The sequence below is a fragment of the Hyla sarda genome, chromosome 8 (genome assembly GCF_029499605.1).
Source record: "Hyla sarda isolate aHylSar1 chromosome 8, aHylSar1.hap1, whole genome shotgun sequence".
Lineage (NCBI taxonomy): Eukaryota > Metazoa > Chordata > Amphibia > Anura > Hylidae > Hyla > Hyla sarda.
In genome coordinates this window covers 113562991-113582954 of record NC_079196.1, presented here as the reverse complement: position 1 = coordinate 113582954, position 19964 = coordinate 113562991, and the positions used below count along the sequence as shown (strand labels likewise).

At 45.5% G+C, this 19964-nt stretch overlaps 10 pseudogenes; all 10 read left to right on the top strand.

The window, feature by feature from the left end:
- The first annotated feature begins 1207 nt into the window (after positions 1-1207).
- LOC130287931 (U2 spliceosomal RNA) lies at positions 1208-1472 on the top strand (annotated as a pseudogene).
- A 1465-nt stretch (positions 1473-2937) lies between these two features.
- Positions 2938-3202, top strand: LOC130288558 (U2 spliceosomal RNA; annotated as a pseudogene).
- A 1461-nt stretch (positions 3203-4663) lies between these two features.
- LOC130288557 (U2 spliceosomal RNA) lies at positions 4664-4928 on the top strand (annotated as a pseudogene).
- A 1465-nt stretch (positions 4929-6393) lies between these two features.
- LOC130286238 (U2 spliceosomal RNA) lies at positions 6394-6657 on the top strand (annotated as a pseudogene).
- A 4243-nt stretch (positions 6658-10900) lies between these two features.
- LOC130286237 (U2 spliceosomal RNA) lies at positions 10901-11164 on the top strand (annotated as a pseudogene).
- Positions 11165-12624: 1460 nt separating this feature from the next.
- LOC130287788 (U2 spliceosomal RNA) lies at positions 12625-12889 on the top strand (annotated as a pseudogene).
- A 1464-nt stretch (positions 12890-14353) lies between these two features.
- On the top strand, positions 14354-14617 carry LOC130289775 (U2 spliceosomal RNA; annotated as a pseudogene).
- A 1464-nt stretch (positions 14618-16081) lies between these two features.
- Positions 16082-16346, top strand: LOC130288556 (U2 spliceosomal RNA; annotated as a pseudogene).
- Positions 16347-17807: 1461 nt separating this feature from the next.
- On the top strand, positions 17808-18072 carry LOC130288555 (U2 spliceosomal RNA; annotated as a pseudogene).
- A 1464-nt stretch (positions 18073-19536) lies between these two features.
- Positions 19537-19801, top strand: LOC130288554 (U2 spliceosomal RNA; annotated as a pseudogene).
- Positions 19802-19964: the final 163 nt, after the last annotated feature.

The following is a 19964-nucleotide window of genomic DNA, read 5'->3' as shown; positions in this document are numbered from 1 at the left end:
TCCTGTTAAATGACATGAGGGTCTCATGCCTATACACAAGGGTGTGTCATTGCTGTTGCTTGACCATGCATTGGTTTCTGTGGTCAGTGAATGATAAAAACAAAATTTACCATCCATTGATGGATGGGAAATCCGCCATGAGGCATTTGTTTTTAGAAACTGCTGCTCACAACCAATGTTGCAATGGAGTGTCTCCATCTGCTGGTGGTATTGGAAAGGCATTAGTGCTATGACAGGGTCTGAAGAAGAAGAAGACGGAAAAAAATATATATAAAAAGAAAAAGAGAGAGAGAGAGAGAGACTGACTTAGTGAGCGAGTGAGTGAGAGAGTGAGAGTGAGTGAGAGTGAATGAGTGAGTGAGTGATTGAGTGAGTGAGTGAGTGAGTGAGAACAAATGAGTTAAAGCAAGTGAGTGAGAGAGATCGAATGAATGAAAGTCTGAATGACAGAAAGAAAAAAGGATGAAGAAAGAAGCATGAAGAAAAAAAAATGTATATGGAGTTGCTGACATGAGTGCAATCTACAAAGCCGTTGAGGCTGATCCTCATGGGAGGATTATTGCACCAGGACCCTTAGCACTTTTAAAATGCCATTCAATGCCACGGGCTAGATGTAAACTGCAGATGACCATGTTGTGGTAGTTACCATGGATACCCAAGTGATGGGTGAGCTAACACATAGGCCCAACAGATTCCAAGAAGGCCAGAATCACCAGCGGCACCACCATCGATTGTCAGGTCACCCGGATTCAGCAAATACCAGAGTCCAAAATGATGCAGGTTTATACTGTTAATTTTCAGTTTATCGTTACAGTTGGTGTTATTCCATGTCGGAAGGGACGCAGCTACAGCCAGTGGGGTAACTAGAGACAGGCAGGCAGCTATGTGCAACAAAGGTAGGCGTGTTGTTTTCATATGCAGATCTGAAATATTGTCTTATATGCAAGAGGAGGAGTGATGGGGGTTCAGGCAAAAGCCAGGCTATGGATTGCATTGCTAAATGCTCCATCAGAGTGCAATGGTCGCCTGTCCTTTTTTTAAGTGATGATGTGGGTTTAGCCTGTGCTGTATGTATGTATGGGTGGCTGACTGCCACCCACCCAGAAAGTGTATGGGAGGCTGGTTGGCTGCCAGCCTTCCTTCCATTCCTATGAGTAATGTGAGTGCTCATGAAGGGGACATGGTTGGGTCCACCCCTTTCCCGGTTATCCCCTCTAGGCCTTTTGGCTTAGATCAAGTGTAAAAAAAGAAAGGATCTTGCGACAGATCGCATCCTGAGGCACGTTTTTTTTTTGTGTGAATACTTGCACTTGGGTGACTTGTGAGCACATACTGATACATACGTTCCCTATCTGGGGACCATAAATTAAATGGATTTTTGAGAAAGGGAGCTGATTTGGAAGCTTGCTTCTGTCGCCCTATGCATTGACCCGATGTGGCAGTATCTTCGGGTAGTGAACAGTGCACCACCCCATTCCAGTGTTAAACAAGAAAGATTCTCATTTAATCCTCCGTGGGTGAGAATTTGAGTTTGAGAATTGGAGACCAAAATGATGAGTTGCACTGACTGGTTTATGAACGTCTATTCATTTAGCGTTTTAATGACCATGTTTGCACACTGATTGGTGTAAAAAAATAAAATAAAACTAAATAATAATAATCTAGCACACCTGTGCAGGTTTGACATGACATGACAGGTAGCTGTCTTGTGGGTGGTGCTGAATCCTGTTAAATGACATGAGGGTCTCATGCCTATACACAAGGGTGTGTCATTGCTGTTGCTTGACCATGCATTGGTTTCTGTGGTCAGTGAATGATAAAAACAAAATTTACCATCCATTGATGGATGGGAAATCCGCCATGAGGCATTTGTTTTTAGAAACTGCTGCTCACAACCAATGTTGCAATGGAGTGTCTCCATCTGCTGGTGGTATTGGAAAGGCATTAGTGCTATGACAGGGTCTGAAGAAGAAGAAGAAGAAGACGGAAAAAAATATATATAAAAAGAAAAAGAGAGAGAGAGAGAGAGACTGACTTAGTGAGCGAGTGAGTGAGAGAGTGAGAGTGAGTGAGAGTGAATGAGTGAGTGAGTGATTGAGTGAGTGAGTGAGTGAGTGAGAACAAATGAGTTAAAGCAAGTGAGTGAGAGAGATCGAATGAATGAAAGTCTGAATGACAGAAAGAAAAAAGGATGAAGAAAGAAGCATGAAGAAAAAAAAATGTATATGGAGTTGCTGACATGAGTGCAATCTACAAAGCCGTTGAGGCTGATCCTCATGGGAGGATTATTGCACCAGGACCCTTAGCACTTTTAAAATGCCATTCAATGCCACGGGCTAGATGTAAACTGCAGATGACCATGTTGTGGTAGTTACCATGGATACCCAAGTGATGTGTGAGCTAACACATAGGCCCAACAGATTCCAAGAAGGCCAGAATCACCAGCGGCACCACCATCGATTGTCAGGTCACCCGGATTCAGCAAATACCAGAGTCCAAAATGATGCAGGTTTATACTGTTAATTTTCAGTTTATCGTTACAGTTGGTGTTATTCCATGTCGGAAGGGACGCAGCTACAGCCAGTGGGGTAACTAGAGACAGGCAGGCAGCTATGTGCAACAAAGGTAGGCGTGTTGTTTTCATATGCAGATCTGAAATATTGTCTTATATGCAAGAGGAGGAGTGATGGGGGTTCAGGCAAAAGCCAGGCTATGGATTGCATTGCTAAATGCTCCATCAGAGTGCAATGGTCGCCTGTCCTTTTTTTTAAGTGATGATGTGGGTTTAGCCTGTGCTGTATGTATGTATGGGTGGCTGACTGCCACCCACCCAGAAAGTGTATGGGAGGCTGGTTGGCTGCCAGCCTTCCTTCCATTCCTATGAGTAATGTGAGTGCTCATGAAGGGGACATGGTTGGGTCCACCCCTTTCCCGGTTATCCCCTCTAGGCCTTTTGGCTTAGATCAAGTGTAAAAAAAAGAAAGGATCTTGCGACAGATCGCATCCTGAGGCACGTTTTTTTTTGTGTGAATACTTGCACTTGGGTGACTTGTGAGCACATACTGATACATACGTTCCCTATCTGGGGACCATAAATTAAATGGATTTTTGAGAAAGGGAGCTGATTTGGAAGCTTGCTTCTGTCGCCCTATGCATTGACCCGATGTGGCAGTATCTTCGGGTAGTGAACAGTGCACCACCCCATTCCAGTGTTAAACAAGAAAGATTCTCATTTAATCCTCCGTGGGTGAGAATTTGAGTTTGAGAATTGGAGACCAAAATGATGAGTTGCACTGACTGGTTTATGAACGTCTATTCATTTAGCGTTTTAATGACCATGTTTGCACACTGATTGGTGTAAAAAAATAAAATAAAACTAAATAATAATAATCTAGCACACCTGTGCAGGTTTGACATGACATGACAGGTAGCTGTCTTGTGGGTGGTGCTGAATCCTGTTAAATGACATGAGGGTCTCATGCCTATACACAAGGGTGTGTCATTGCTGTTGCTTGACCATGCATTGGTTTCTGTGGTCAGTGAATGATAAAAACAAAATTTACCATCCATTGATGGATGGGAAATCCGCCATGAGGCATTTGTTTTTAGAAACTGCTGCTCACAACCAATGTTGCAATGGAGTGTCTCCATCTGCTGGTGGTATTGGAAAGGCATTAGTGCTATGACAGGGTCTGAAGAAGAAGAAGAAGAAGACGGAAAAAAATATATATAAAAAGAAAAAGAGAGAGAGAGAGAGAGACTGACTTAGTGAGCGAGTGAGTGAGAGAGTGAGAGTGAGTGAGAGTGAATGAGTGAGTGAGTGATTGAGTGAGTGAGTGAGTGAGAACAAATGAGTTAAAGCAAGTGAGTGAGAGAGATCGAATGAATGAAAGTCTGAATGACAGAAAGAAAAAAGGATGAAGAAAGAAGCATGAAGAAAAAAAAATGTATATGGAGTTGCTGACATGAGTGCAATCTACAAAGCCGTTGAGGCTGATCCTCATGGGAGGATTATTGCACCAGGACCCTTAGCACTTTTAAAATGCCATTCAATGCCACGGGCTAGATGTAAACTGCAGATGACCATGTTGTGGTAGTTACCATGGATACCCAAGTGATGTGTGAGCTAACACATAGGCCCAACAGATTCCAAGAAGGCCAGAATCACCAGCGGCACCACCATCGATTGTCAGGTCACCCGGATTCAGCAAATACCAGAGTCCAAAATGATGCAGGTTTATACTGTTAATTTTCAGTTTATCGTTACAGTTGGTGTTATTCCATGTCGGAAGGGACGCAGCTACAGCCAGTGGGGTAACTAGAGACAGGCAGGCAGCTATGTGCAACAAAGGTAGGCGTGTTGTTTTCATATGCAGATCTGAAATATTGTCTTATATGCAAGAGGAGGAGTGATGGGGGTTCAGGCAAAAGCCAGGCTATGGATTGCATTGCTAAATGCTCCATCAGAGTGCAATGGTCGCCTGTCCTTTTTTTTAAGTGATGATGTGGGTTTAGCCTGTGCTGTATGTATGTATGGGTGGCTGACTGCCACCCACCCAGAAAGTGTATGGGAGGCTGGTTGGCTGCCAGCCTTCCTTCCATTCCTATGAGTAATGTGAGTGCTCATGAAGGGGACATGGTTGGGTCCACCCCTTTCCCGGTTATCCCCTCTAGGCCTTTTGGCTTAGATCAAGTGTAAAAAAAAGAAAGGATCTTGCGACAGATCGCATCCTGAGGCACGTTTTTTTTTGTGTGAATACTTGCACTTGGGTGACTTGTGAGCACATACTGATACATACGTTCCCTATCTGGGGACCATAAATTAAATGGATTTTTGAGAAAGGGAGCTGATTTGGAAGCTTGCTTCTGTCGCCCTATGCATTGACCCGATGTGGCAGTATCTTCGGGTAGTGAACAGTGCACCACCCCATTCCAGTGTTAAACAAGAAAGATTCTCATTTAATCCTCCGTGGGTGAGAATTTGAGTTTGAGAATTGGAGACCAAAATGATGAGTTGCACTGACTGGTTTATGAACGTCTATTCATTTAGCGTTTTAATGACCATGTTTGCACACTGATTGGTGTAAAAAAATAAAATAAAACTAAATAATAATAATCTAGCACACCTGTGCAGGTTTGACATGACATGACAGGTAGCTGTCTTGTGGGTGGTGCTGAATCCTGTTAAATGACATGAGGGTCTCATGCCTATACACAAGGGTGTGTCATTGCTGTTGCTTGACCATGCATTGGTTTCTGTGGTCAGTGAATGATAAAAACAAAATTTACCATCCATTGATGGATGGGAAATCCGCCATGAGGCATTTGTTTTTAGAAACTGCTGCTCACAACCAATGTTGCAATGGAGTGTCTCCATCTGCTGGTGGTATTGGAAAGGCATTAGTGCTATGACAGGGTCTGAAGAAGAAGAAGAAGAAGACGGAAAAAAATATATATAAAAAGAAAAAGAGAGAGAGAGAGAGAGACTGACTTAGTGAGCGAGTGAGTGAGAGAGTGAGAGTGAGTGAGAGTGAATGAGTGAGTGAGTGATTGAGTGAGTGAGTGAGTGAGTGAGAACAAATGAGTTAAAGCAAGTGAGTGAGAGAGATCGAATGAATGAAAGTCTGAATGACAGAAAGAAAAAAGGATGAAGAAAGAAGCATGAAGAAAAAAAAATGTATATGGAGTTGCTGACATGAGTGCAATCTACAAAGCCGTTGAGGCTGATCCTCATGGGAGGATTATTGCACCAGGACCCTTAGCACTTTTAAAATGCCATTCAATGCCACGGGCTAGATGTAAACTGCAGATGACCATGTTGTGGTAGTTACCATGGATACCCAAGTGATGTGTGAGCTAACACATAGGCCCAACAGATTCCAAGAAGGCCAGAATCACCAGCGGCACCACCATCGATTGTCAGGTCACCCGGATTCAGCAAATACCAGAGTCCAAAATGATGCAGGTTTATACTGTTAATTTTCAGTTTATCGTTACAGTTGGTGTTATTCCATGTCGGAAGGGACGCAGCTACAGCCAGTGGGGTAACTAGAGACAGGCAGGCAGCTATGTGCAACAAAGGTAGGCGTGTTGTTTTCATATGCAGATCTGAAATATTGTCTTATATGCAAGAGGAGGAGTGATGGGGGTTCAGGCAAAAGCCAGGCTATGGATTGCATTGCTAAATGCTCCATCAGAGTGCAATGGTCGCCTGTCCTTTTTTTTAAGTGATGATGTGGGTTTAGCCTGTGCTGTATGTATGTATGGGTGGCTGACTGCCACCCACCCAGAAAGTGTATGGGAGGCTGGTTGGCTGCCAGCCTTCCTTCCATTCCTATGAGTAATGTGAGTGCTCATGAAGGGGACATGGTTGGGTCCACCCCTTTCCCGGTTATCCCCTCTAGGCCTTTTGGCTTAGATCAAGTGTAAAAAAAGAAAGGATCTTGCGACAGATCGCATCCTGAGGCACGTTTTTTTTTGTGTGAATACTTGCACTTGGGTGACTTGTGAGCACATACTGATACATACGTTCCCTATCTGGGGACCATAAATTAAATGGATTTTTGAGAAAGGGAGCTGATTTGGAAGCTTGCTTCTGTCGCCCTATGCATTGACCCGATGTGGCAGTATCTTCGGGTAGTGAACAGTGCACCACCCCATTCCAGTGTTAAACAAGAAAGATTCTCATTTAATCCTCCGTGGGTGAGAATTTGAGTTTGAGAATTGGAGACCAAAATGATGAGTTGCTTTGACTGGTTTATGAACGTCTATTCATTTAGCGTTTTAATGACCATGTTTGCACACTGATTGGTGTAAAAAAATAAAATAAAACTAAATAATAATAATCTAGCACACCTGTGCAGGTTTGACATGACATGACAGGTAGCTGTCTTGTGGGTGGTGCTGAATCCTGTTGTCACGATGCCGGCTGGCAGGTAGTGGATCCTCTGTGCCAGAGAGGGATGGAGAGGACCGCGCTAGTGGACCGGTTCTAAGCCACTACAGGTTTTCACCAGAGCCCGCCGCAAAGCGGGATGGTCTTGCTGCGGCGGTAGTGACCAGGTCGTATCCACTAGCAACGGCTACCTCTCTGGCTGCTGAAGATGCTGATGATAGGCGCGGTACAAGGGAGTAGGCAGAAGCAAGGTCGGACGTAGCAGAAGGTCGGGGGCAGGCGGCAAGGATCGTAGTCAGGGGCAACGGCAGGAGGTCAGGAACACGGACTAGGAACAGACAAGGGAACGCTTTCACTAGGCACTAAGGCAACAAGATCCGGCAAGGGAGTGCAAGGGAAGTGAGGTGATATAGGGAAGTGCACAGGTGGGAGCCAATTAAGCTAATAGGCAGATTGGGCCAGGCACCATCATTGGTGCACTGGCCCTTTAAATCGCAGAGACCCGGCGCGCGCGCGCCCTAGGGAGCGGGGCCGCGCGCGCCGGGACAGGACCGAGGGAGAGCGAGTCAGGTACGGGGGCCGGGGTGCGCATCGCGAGCGGGCGCTATCCGCCTCGCGAATCGCATCCCGGCTGAAGGCGGGACCGCAGCGCACCCGGTCAGTGGATCTGACCGGGGCGCTGCAACAACGAAGATGAGGCGAGCGCTCCGGGGAGGAACGGGGACCCGGAGCGCTCGGCGTAACAGTACCCCCCCCCTTGGGTCTCCCCCTCTTCTTGGGGCCAAAGAACCTGAGGAAAAAAAATTCAATTTTTCCGTGATGAGGTCCGATGCAAATTAGGAGGGGTTCTGTGTGGAAACGTACGAGACAGTCCAATCTTTTATTGTAAAAACAATAGATGTAGAGGGGTCTGGCGAGACTGGTCACAGGAACGTAGAACCTGTTGATGAGAGAGGCCAAAAAAATTTTTCCTGCAGATCCGGAATCCAAGAAGAGCATAGTAGAGAACGAGAAGGTAGAGGCAGATATCCGCACAGGCACAGTAAGGCGTGGAGAAGCAGAGTAGACATCAAGAACTGTGTCACCTTTGTGCGGAGTCAGCGTATGTCTTTCCAGGCGGGGAGGACGGATAGGACAATCCTTCAGGAAGTGTTCGGTACCGGCATAGTACAGGCAAAGATTCTCCATGCGGCGTCGTGTCCTCTCTTGAGGTGTCAAGCGAGACCGGTCAACTTGCATAGCCTCCGCGGCGGGAAGCACAGGAACAGATTGCAGAGGACCAGAGGAGAGAGGAGCCGGGGAGAAAAAACGCTTCGTGCGAACAAAGTCCATATCCAGGCGAAGCTCCAGACGCCATCCGGAAGAACGCATGTCAATGCGAGTGGCAAGATGAATGAGTTCATGTAGGTCAGCAGGAGTCTCTCGTGCGGCCAGAACATCTTTAATGTTGCTGGATAGGCCTTTTTTAAAGGTCGCGCAGAGAACCTCACTATTCCAGGACAACTCGTAAGCAAGAGCACGGAACTGAATGGCGTACTCGCCAACGGAAGAAACACCCTGGGCCAGGTTCAGCAGGGCAATCTCGGCTGAAGAAGCTCGGGCAGGTTCCTCAAAGACACTTCGAATTTCCGAGAAGAAGGAGTGTACAGAGGCAGTGACGGGGTCATTGCGGTCCCAGAGCGGTGCGGCCCATGACAGGGCTTTTCCGGACAGAAGGCTGACTACGAAAGCCACCTTAGACCTTTCAGTAGGAAACTGGTCCGACATCATCTCCAAGTGCTGGGAACATTGCGAAAGAAAGCCACGGCAATACTTAGAGTCCCCATCAAATTTGTCCGGCAAGGACAGGCAGAGGCTAGGAGTGGCCACTCGCTGCGGAGGAGGTGCAGGAGCTGGCGGAGGAGAAGATTGCTGGAGAAGTTGCGACTGAAGTTGGTGCGAAATGGTGGACATTTCCGACAGCTGACGGGTTAGAAGGGCGATCTGTCGGGCTTGCTGGGCGGCCACCGTGGTTAGCTCAGCGACAACTGACAGAGGAACTTCAGCGGGATCCATGGCCGGATCTACTGTCACGATGCCGGCTGGCAGGTAGTGGATCCTCTGTGCCAGAGAGGGATGGAGAGGACCGCGCTAGTGGACCGGTTCTAAGCCACTACAGGTTTTCACCAGAGCCCGCCGCAAAGCGGGATGGTCTTGCTGCGGCGGTAGTGACCAGGTCGTATCCACTAGCAACGGCTACCTCTCTGGCTGCTGAAGATGCTGATGATAGGCGCGGTACAAGGGAGTAGGCAGAAGCAAGGTCGGACGTAGCAGAAGGTCGGGGGTAGGCGGCAAGGATCGTAGTCAGGGGCAACGGCAGGAGGTCAGGAACACGGACTAGGAACAGACAAGGGAACGCTTTCACTAGGCACTAAGGCAACAAGATCCGGCAAGGGAGTGCAAGGGAAGTGAGGTGATATAGGGAAGTGCACAGGTGGGAGCCAATTAAGCTAATAGGCAGATTGGGCCAGGCACCATCATTGGTGCACTGGCCCTTTAAATCGCAGAGACCCGGCGCGCGCGCGCCCTAGGGAGCGGGGCCGCGCGCGCCGGGACAGGACCGAGGGAGAGCGAGTCAGGTACGGGGGCCGGGGTGCGCATCGCGAGCGGGCGCTATCCGCCTCGCGAATCGCATCCCGGCTGAAGGCGGGACCGCAGCGCACCCGGTCAGTGGATCTGACCGGGGCGCTGCAACAACGAAGATGAGGCGAGCGCTCCGGGGAGGAACGGGGACCCGGAGCGCTCGGCGTAACACCTGTTAAATGACATGAGGGTCTCATGCCTATACACAAGGGTGTGTCATTGCTGTTGCTTGACCATGCATTGGTTTCTGTGGTCAGTGAATGATAAAAACAAAATTTACCATCCATTGATGGATGGGAAATCCGCCATGAGGCATTTGTTTTTAGAAACTGCTGCTCACAACCAATGTTGCAATGGAGTGTCTCCATCTGCTGGTGGTATTGGAAAGGCATTAGTGCTATGACAGGGTCTGAAGAAGAAGAAGAAGAAGACGGAAAAAAATATATATAAAAAGAAAAAGAGAGAGAGAGAGAGAGACTGACTTAGTGAGCGAGTGAGTGAGAGAGTGAGAGTGAGTGAGAGTGAATGAGTGAGTGAGTGATTGAGTGAGTGAGTGAGTGAGTGAGAACAAATGAGTTAAAGCAAGTGAGTGAGAGAGATCGAATGAATGAAAGTCTGAATGACAGAAAGAAAAAAGGATGAAGAAAGAAGCATGAAGAAAAAAAAATGTATATGGAGTTGCTGACATGAGTGCAATCTACAAAGCCGTTGAGGCTGATCCTCATGGGAGGATTATTGCACCAGGACCCTTAGCACTTTTAAAATGCCATTCAATGCCACGGGCTAGATGTAAACTGCAGATGACCATGTTGTGGTAGTTACCATGGATACCCAAGTGATGTGTGAGCTAACACATAGGACCAACAGATTCCAAGAAGGCCAGAATCACCAGCGGCACCACCATCGATTGTCAGGTCACCCGGATTCAGCAAATACCAGAGTCCAAAATGATGCAGGTTTATACTGTTAATTTTCAGTTTATCGTTACAGTTGGTGTTATTCCATGTCGGAAGGGACGCAGCTACAGCCAGTGGGGTAACTAGAGACAGGCAGGCAGCTATGTGCAACAAAGGTAGGCGTGTTGTTTTCATATGCAGATCTGAAATATTGTCTTATATGCAAGAGGAGGAGTGATGGGGGTTCAGGCAAAAGCCAGGCTATGGATTGCATTGCTAAATGCTCCATCAGAGTGCAATGGTCGCCTGTCCTTTTTTTAAGTGATGATGTGGGTTTAGCCTGTGCTGTATGTATGTATGGGTGGCTGACTGCCACCCACCCAGAAAGTGTATGGGAGGCTGGTTGGCTGCCAGCCTTCCTTCCATTCCTATGAGTAATGTGAGTGCTCATGAAGGGGACATGGTTGGGTCCACCCCTTTCCCGGTTATCCCCTCTAGGCCTTTTGGCTTAGATCAAGTGTAAAAAAAGAAAGGATCTTGCGACAGATCGCATCCTGAGGCACGTTTTTTTTTGTGTGAATACTTGCACTTGGGTGACTTGTGAGCACATACTGATACATACGTTCCCTATCTGGGGACCATAAATTAAATGGATTTTTGAGAAAGGGAGCTGATTTGGAAGCTTGCTTCTGTCGCCCTATGCATTGACCCGATGTGGCAGTATCTTCGGGTAGTGAACAGTGCACCACCCCATTCCAGTGTTAAACAAGAAAGATTCTCATTTAATCCTCCGTGGGTGAGAATTTGAGTTTGAGAATTGGAGACCAAAATGATGAGTTGCACTGACTGGTTTATGAACGTCTATTCATTTAGCGTTTTAATGACCATGTTTGCACACTGATTGGTGTAAAAAAATAAAATAAAACTAAATAATAATAATCTAGCACACCTGTGCAGGTTTGACATGACATGACAGGTAGCTGTCTTGTGGGTGGTGCTGAATCCTGTTAAATGACATGAGGGTCTCATGCCTATACACAAGGGTGTGTCATTGCTGTTGCTTGACCATGCATTGGTTTCTGTGGTCAGTGAATGATAAAAACAAAATTTACCATCCATTGATGGATGGGAAATCCGCCATGAGGCATTTGTTTTTAGAAACTGCTGCTCACAACCAATGTTGCAATGGAGTGTCTCCATCTGCTGGTGGTATTGGAAAGGCATTAGTGCTATGACAGGGTCTGAAGAAGAAGAAGAAGAAGACGGAAAAAAATATATATAAAAAGAAAAAGAGAGAGAGAGAGAGAGACTGACTTAGTGAGCGAGTGAGTGAGAGAGTGAGAGTGAGTGAGAGTGAATGAGTGAGTGAGTGATTGAGTGAGTGAGTGAGTGAGAACAAATGAGTTAAAGCAAGTGAGTGAGAGAGATCGAATGAATGAAAGTCTGAATGACAGAAAGAAAAAAGGATGAAGAAAGAAGCATGAAGAAAAAAAAATGTATATGGAGTTGCTGACATGAGTGCAATCTACAAAGCCGTTGAGGCTGATCCTCATGGGAGGATTATTGCACCAGGACCCTTAGCACTTTTAAAATGCCATTCAATGCCACGGGCTAGATGTAAACTGCAGATGACCATGTTGTGGTAGTTACCATGGATACCCAAGTGATGTGTGAGCTAACACATAGGCCCAACAGATTCCAAGAAGGCCAGAATCACCAGCGGCACCACCATCGATTGTCAGGTCACCCGGATTCAGCAAATACCAGAGTCCAAAATGATGCAGGTTTATACTGTTAATTTTCAGTTTATCGTTACAGTTGGTGTTATTCCATGTCGGAAGGGACGCAGCTACAGCCAGTGGGGTAACTAGAGACAGGCAGGCAGCTATGTGCAACAAAGGTAGGCGTGTTGTTTTCATATGCAGATCTGAAATATTGTCTTATATGCAAGAGGAGGAGTGATGGGGGTTCAGGCAAAAGCCAGGCTATGGATTGCATTGCTAAATGCTCCATCAGAGTGCAATGGTCGCCTGTCCTTTTTTTAAGTGATGATGTGGGTTTAGCCTGTGCTGTATGTATGTATGGGTGGCTGACTGCCACCCACCCAGAAAGTGTATGGGAGGCTGGTTGGCTGCCAGCCTTCCTTCCATTCCTATGAGTAATGTGAGTGCTCATGAAGGGGACATGGTTGGGTCCACCCCTTTCCCGGTTATCCCCTCTAGGCCTTTTGGCTTAGATCAAGTGTAAAAAAAGAAAGGATCTTGCGACAGATTGCATCCTGAGGCACGTTTTTTTTTTGTGTGAATACTTGCACTTGGGTGACTTGTGAGCACATACTGATACATACGTTCCCTATCTGGGGACCATAAATTAAATGGATTTTTGAGAAAGGGAGCTGATTTGGAAGCTTGCTTCTGTTGCCCTATGCATTGACCCGATGTGGCAGTATCTTCGGGTAGTGAACAGTGCACCACCCCATTCCAGTGTTAAACAAGAAAGATTCTCATTTAATCCTCCGTGGGTGAGAATTTGAGTTTGAGAATTGGAGACCAAAATGATGAGTTGCACTGACTGGTTTATGAACGTCTATTCATTTAGCGTTTTAATGACCATGTTTGCACACTGATTGGTGTAAAAAAATAAAATAAAACTAAATAATAATAATCTAGCACACCTGTGCAGGTTTGACATGACATGACAGGTAGCTGTCTTGTGGGTGGTGCTGAATCCTGTTAAATGACATGAGGGTCTCATGCCTATACACAAGGGTGTGTCATTGCTGTTGCTTGACCATGCATTGGTTTCTGTGGTCAGTGAATGATAAAAACAAAATTTACCATCCATTGATGGATGGGAAATCCGCCATGAGGCATTTGTTTTTAGAAACTGCTGCTCACAACCAATGTTGCAATGGAGTGTCTCCATCTGCTGGTGGTATTGGAAAGGCATTAGTGCTATGACAGGGTCTGAAGAAGAAGAAGAAGAAGAAGACGGAAAAAAATATATATAAAAAGAAAAAGAGAGAGAGAGAGAGAGACTGACTTAGTGAGCGAGTGAGTGAGAGAGTGAGAGTGAGTGAGAGTGAATGAGTGAGTGAGTGATTGAGTGAGTGAGTGAGTGAGAACAAATGAGTTAAAGCAAGTGAGTGAGAGAGATCGAATGAATGAAAGTCTGAATGACAGAAAGAAAAAAGGATGAAGAAAGAAGCATGAAGAAAAAAAAAATGTATATGGAGTTGCTGACATGAGTGCAATCTACAAAGCCGTTGAGGCTGATCCTCATGGGAGGATTATTGCACCAGGACCCTTAGCACTTTTAAAATGCCATTCAATGCCACGGGCTAGATGTAAACTGCAGATGACCATGTTGTGGTAGTTACCATGGATACCCAAGTGATGTGTGAGCTAACACATAGGCCCAACAGATTCCAAGAAGGCCAGAATCACCAGCGGCACCACCATCGATTGTCAGGTCACCCGGATTCAGCAAATACCAGAGTCCAAAATGATGCAGGTTTATACTGTTAATTTTCAGTTTATCGTTACAGTTGGTGTTATTCCATGTCGGAAGGGACGCAGCTACAGCCAGTGGGGTAACTAGAGACAGGCAGGCAGCTATGTGCAACAAAGGTAGGCGTGTTGTTTTCATATGCAGATCTGAAATATTGTCTTATATGCAAGAGGAGGAGTGATGGGGGTTCAGGCAAAAGCCAGGCTATGGATTGCATTGCTAAATGCTCCATCAGAGTGCAATGGTCGCCTGTCCTTTTTTTAAGTGATGATGTGGGTTTAGCCTGTGCTGTATGTATGTATGGGTGGCTGACTGCCACCCACCCAGAAAGTGTATGGGAGGCTGGTTGGCTGCCAGCCTTCCTTCCATTCCTATGAGTAATGTGAGTGCTCATGAAGGGGACATGGTTGGGTCCACCCCTTTCCCGGTTATCCCCTCTAGGCCTTTTGGCTTAGATAAAGTGTAAAAAAAGAAAGGATCTTGCGACAGATCGCATCCTGAGGCACGTTTTTTTTTGTGTGAATACTTGCACTTGGGTGACTTGTGAGCACATACTGATACATACGTTCCCTATCTGGGGACCATAAATTAAATGGATTTTTGAGAAAGGGAGCTGATTTGGAAGCTTGCTTCTGTCGCCCTATGCATTGACCCGATGTGGCAGTATCTTCGGGTAGTGAACAGTGCACCACCCCATTCCAGTGTTAAACAAGAAAGATTCTCATTTAATCCTCCGTGGGTGAGAATTTGAGTTTGAGAATTGGAGACCAAAATGATGAGTTGCACTGACTGGTTTATGAACGTCTATTCATTTAGCGTTTTAATGACCATGTTTGCACACTGATTGGTGTAAAAAAATAAAATAAAACTAAATAATAATAATCTAGCACACCTGTGCAGGTTTGACATGACATGACAGGTAGCTGTCTTGTGGGTGGTGCTGAATCCTGTTAAATGACATGAGGGTCTCATGCCTATACACAAGGGTGTGTCATTGCTGTTGCTTGACCATGCATTGGTTTCTGTGGTCAGTGAATGATAAAAACAAAATTTACCATCCATTGATATATGGGAAATCCGCCATGAGGCATTTGTTTTTAGAAACTGCTGCTCACAACCAATGTTGCAATGGAGTGTCTCCATCTGCTGGTGGTATTGGAAAGGCATTAGTGCTATGACAGGGTCTGAAGAAGAAGAAGAAGAAGACGGAAAAAAATATATATAAAAAGAAAAAGAGAGAGAGAGAGAGAGACTGACTTAGTGAGCGAGTGAGTGAGAGAGTGAGAGTGAGTGAGAGTGAATGAGTGAGTGAGTGATTGAGTGAGTGAGTGAGTGAGTGAGAACAAATGAGTTAAAGCAAGTGAGTGAGAGAGATCGAATGAATGAAAGTCTGAATGACAGAAAGAAAAAAGGATGAAGAAAGAAGCATGAAGAAAAAAAAATGTATATGGAGTTGCTGACATGAGTGCAATCTACAAAGCCGTTGAGGCTGATCCTCATGGGAGGATTATTGCACCAGGACCCTTAGCACTTTTAAAATGCCATTCAATGCCACGGGCTAGATGTAAACTGCAGATGACCATGTTGTGGTAGTTACCATGGATACCCAAGTGATGTGTGAGCTAACACATAGGCCCAACAGATTCCAAGAAGGCCAGAATCACCAGCGGCACCACCATCGATTGTCAGGTCACCCGGATTCAGCAAATACCAGAGTCCAAAATGATGCAGGTTTATACTGTTAATTTTCAGTTTATCGTTACAGTTGGTGTTATTCCATGTCGGAAGGGACGCAGCTACAGCCAGTGGGGTAACTAGAGACAGGCAGGCAGCTATGTGCAACAAAGGTAGGCGTGTTGTTTTCATATGCAGATCTGAAATATTGTCTTATATGCAAGAGGAGGAGTGATGGGGGTTCAGGCAAAAGCCAGGCTATGGATTGCATTGCTAAATGCTCCATCAGAGTGCAATGGTCGCCTGTCCTTTTTTTAAGTGATGATGTGGGTTTAGCCTGTGCTGTATGTATGTATGGGTGGCTGACTGCCACCCACCCAGAAAGTGTATGGGAGGCTGGTTGGCTGCCAGCCTTCCTTCCATTCCTATGAGTAATGTGAGTGCTCATGAAGGGGACATGGTTGGGTCCACCCCTTTCCCGGTTATCCCCTCTAGGCCTTTTGGCTTAGATCAAGTGTAAAAAAAAGAAAGGATCTTGCGACAGATCGCATCCTGAGGCACGTTTTTTTTTGTGTGAATACTTGCACTTGGGTGACTTGTGAGCACATACTGATACATACGTTCCCTATCTGGGGACCATAAATTAAATGGATTTTTGAGAAAGGGAGCTGATTTGGAAGCTTGCTTCTGTCGCCCTATGCATTGACCCGATGTGGCAGTATCTTCGGGTAGTGAACAGTGCACCACCCCATTCCAGTGTTAAACAAGAAAGATTCTCATTTAATCCTCCGTGGGTGAGAATTTGAGTTTGAGAATTGGAGACCAAAATGATGAGTTGCACTGACTGGTTTATGAACGTCTATTCATTTAGCGTTTTAATGACCATGTTTGCACACTGATTGGTGTAAAAAAATAAAATAAAACTAAATAATAATAATCTAGCACACCTGTGCAGGTTTGACATGACATGACAGGTAGCTGTCTTGTGGGTGGTGCTGAATCCTGTTAAATGACATGAGGGTCTCATGCCTATACACAAGGGTGTGTCATTGCTGTTGCTTGACCATGCATTGGTTTCTGTGGTCAGTGAATGATAAAAACAAAATTTACCATCCATTGATGGATGGGAAATCCGCCATGAGGCATTTGTTTTTAGAAACTGCTGCTCACAACCAATGTTGCAATGGAGTGTCTCCATCTGCTGGTGGTATTGGAAAGGCATTAGTGCTATGACAGGGTCTGAAGAAGAAGAAGAAGAAGACGGAAAAAAATATATATAAAAAGAAAAAGAGAGAGAGAGAGAGAGACTGACTTAGTGAGCGAGTGAGTGAGAGAGTGAGAGTGAGTGAGAGTGAATGAGTGAGTGAGTGATTGAGTGAGTGAGTGAGTGAGAACAAATGAGTTAAAGCAAGTGAGTGAGAGAGATCGAATGAATGAAAGTCTGAATGACAGAAAGAAAAAAGGATGAAGAAAGAAGCATGAAGAAAAAAAAATGTATATGGAGTTGCTGACATGAGTGCAATCTACAAAGCCGTTGAGGCTGATCCTCATGGGAGGATTATTGCACCAGGACCCTTAGCACTTTTAAAATGCCATTCAATGCCACGGGCTAGATGTAAACTGCAGATGACCATGTTGTGGTAGTTACCATGGATACCCAAGTGATGTGTGAGCTAACACATAGGCCCAACAGATTCCAAGAAGGCCAGAATCACCAGCGGCACCACCATCGATTGTCAGGTCACCCGGATTCAGCAAATACCAGAGTCCAAAATGATGCAGGTTTATACTGTTAATTTTCAGTTTATCGTTACAGTTGGTGTTATTCCATGTCGGAAGGGACGCAGCTACAGCCAGTGGGGTAACTAGAGACAGGCAGGCAGCTATGTGCAACAAAGGTAGGCGTGTTGTTTTCATATGCAGATCTGAAATATTGTCTTATATGCAAGAGGAGGAGTGATGGGGGTTCAGGCAAAAGCCAGGCTATGGATTGCATTGCTAAATGCTCCATCAGAGTGCAATGGTCGCCTGTCCTTTTTTTTAAGTGATGATGTGGGTTTAGCCTGTGCTGTATGTATGTATGGGTGGCTGACTGCCACCCACCCAGAAAGTGTATGGGAGGCTGGTTGGCTGCCAGCCTTCCTTCCATTCCTATGAGTAATGTGAGTGCTCATGAAGGGGACATGGTTGGGTCCACCCCTTTCCCGGTTATCCCCTCTAGGCCTTTTGGCTTAGATCAAGTGTAAAAAAAAGAAAGGATCTTGCGACAGATCGCATCCTGAGGCACGTTTTTTTTTGTGTGAATACTTGCACTTGGGTGACTTGTGAGCACATACTGATACATACGTTCCCTATCTGGGGACCATAAATTAAATGGATTTTTGAGAAAGGGAGCTGATTTGGAAGCTTGCTTCTGTCGCCCTATGCATTGACCCGATGTGGCAGTATCTTCGGGTAGTGAACAGTGCACCACCCCATTCCAGTGTTAAACAAGAAAGATTCTCATTTAATCCTCCGTGGGTGAGAATTTGAGTTTGAGAATTGGAGACCAAAATGATGAGTTGCACTGACTGGTTTATGAACGTCTATTCATTTAGCGTTTTAATGACCATGTTTGCACACTGATTGGTGTAAAAAAATAAAATAAAACTAAATAATAATAATCTAGCACACCTGTGCAGGTTTGACATGACATGACAGGTAGCTGTCTTGTGGGTGGTGCTGAATCCTGTTAAATGACATGAGGGTCTCATGCCTATACACAAGGGTGTGTCATTGCTGTTGCTTGACCATGCATTGGTTTCTGTGGTCAGTGAATGATAAAAACAAAATTTACCATCCATTGATGGATGGGAAATCCGCCATGAGGCATTTGTTTTTAGAAACTGCTGCTCACAACCAATGTTGCAATGGAGTGTCTCCATCTGCTGGTGGTATTGGAAAGGCATTAGTGCTATGACAGGGTCTGAAGAAGAAGAAGAAGAAGACGGAAAAAAATATATATAAAAAGAAAAAGAGAGAGAGAGAGAGAGACTGACTTAGTGAGCGAGTGAGTGAGAGAGTGAGAGTGAGTGAGAGTGAATGAGTGAGTGAGTGATTGAGTGAGTGAGTGAGTGAGTGAGAACAAATGAGTTAAAGCAAGTGAGTGAGAGAGATCGAATGAATGAAAGTCTGAATGACAGAAAGAAAAAAGGATGAAGAAAGAAGCATGAAGAAAAAAAAATGTATATGGAGTTGCTGACATGAGTGCAATCTACAAAGCCGTTGAGGCTGATCCTCATGGGAGGATTATTGCACCAGGACCCTTAGCACTTTTAAAATGCCATTCAATGCCACGGGCTAGATGTAAACTGCAGATGACCATGTTGTGGTAGTTACCATGGATACCCAAGTGATGTGTGAGCTAACACATAGGCCCAACAGATTCCAAGAAGGCCAGAATCACCAGCGGCACCACCATCGATTGTCAGGTCACCCGGATTCAGCAAATACCAGAGTCCAAAATGATGCAGGTTTATACTGTTAATTTTCAGTTTATCGTTACAGTTGGTGTTATTCCATGTCGGAAGGGACGCAGCTACAGCCAGTGGGGTAACTAGAGACAGGCAGGCAGCTATGTGCAACAAAGGTAGGCGTGTTGTTTTCATATGCAGATCTGAAATATTGTCTTATATGCAAGAGGAGGAGTGATGGGGGTTCAGGCAAAAGCCAGGCTATGGATTGCATTGCTAAATGCTCCATCAGAGTGCAATGGTCGCCTGTCCTTTTTTTAAGTGATGATGTGGGTTTAGCCTGTGCTGTATGTATGTATGGGTGGCTGACTGCCACCCACCCAGAAAGTGTATGGGAGGCTGGTTGGCTGCCAGCCTTCCTTCCATTCCTATGAGTAATGTGAGTGCTCATGAAGGGGACATGGTTGGGTCCACCCCTTTCCCGGTTATCCCCTCTAGGCCTTTTGGCTTAGATCAAGTGTAAAAAAAAGAAAGGATCTTGCGACAGATCGCATCCTGAGGCACGTTTTTTTTTGTGTGAATACTTGCACTTGGGTGACTTGTGAGCACATACTGATACATACGTTCCCTATCTGGGGACCATAAATTAAATGGATTTTTGAGAAAGGGAGCTGATTTGGAAGCTTGCTTCTGTCGCCCTATGCATTGACCCGATGTGGCAGTATCTTCGGGTAGTGAACAGTGCACCACCCCATTCCAGTGTTAAACAAGAAAGATTCTCATTTAATCCTCCGTGGGTGAGAATTCGAGTTTGAGAATTGGAGACCAAAATGATGAGTTGCACTGACTGGTTTATGAACGTCTATTCATTTAGCGTTTTAATGACCATGTTTGCACACTGATTGGTGTAAAAAA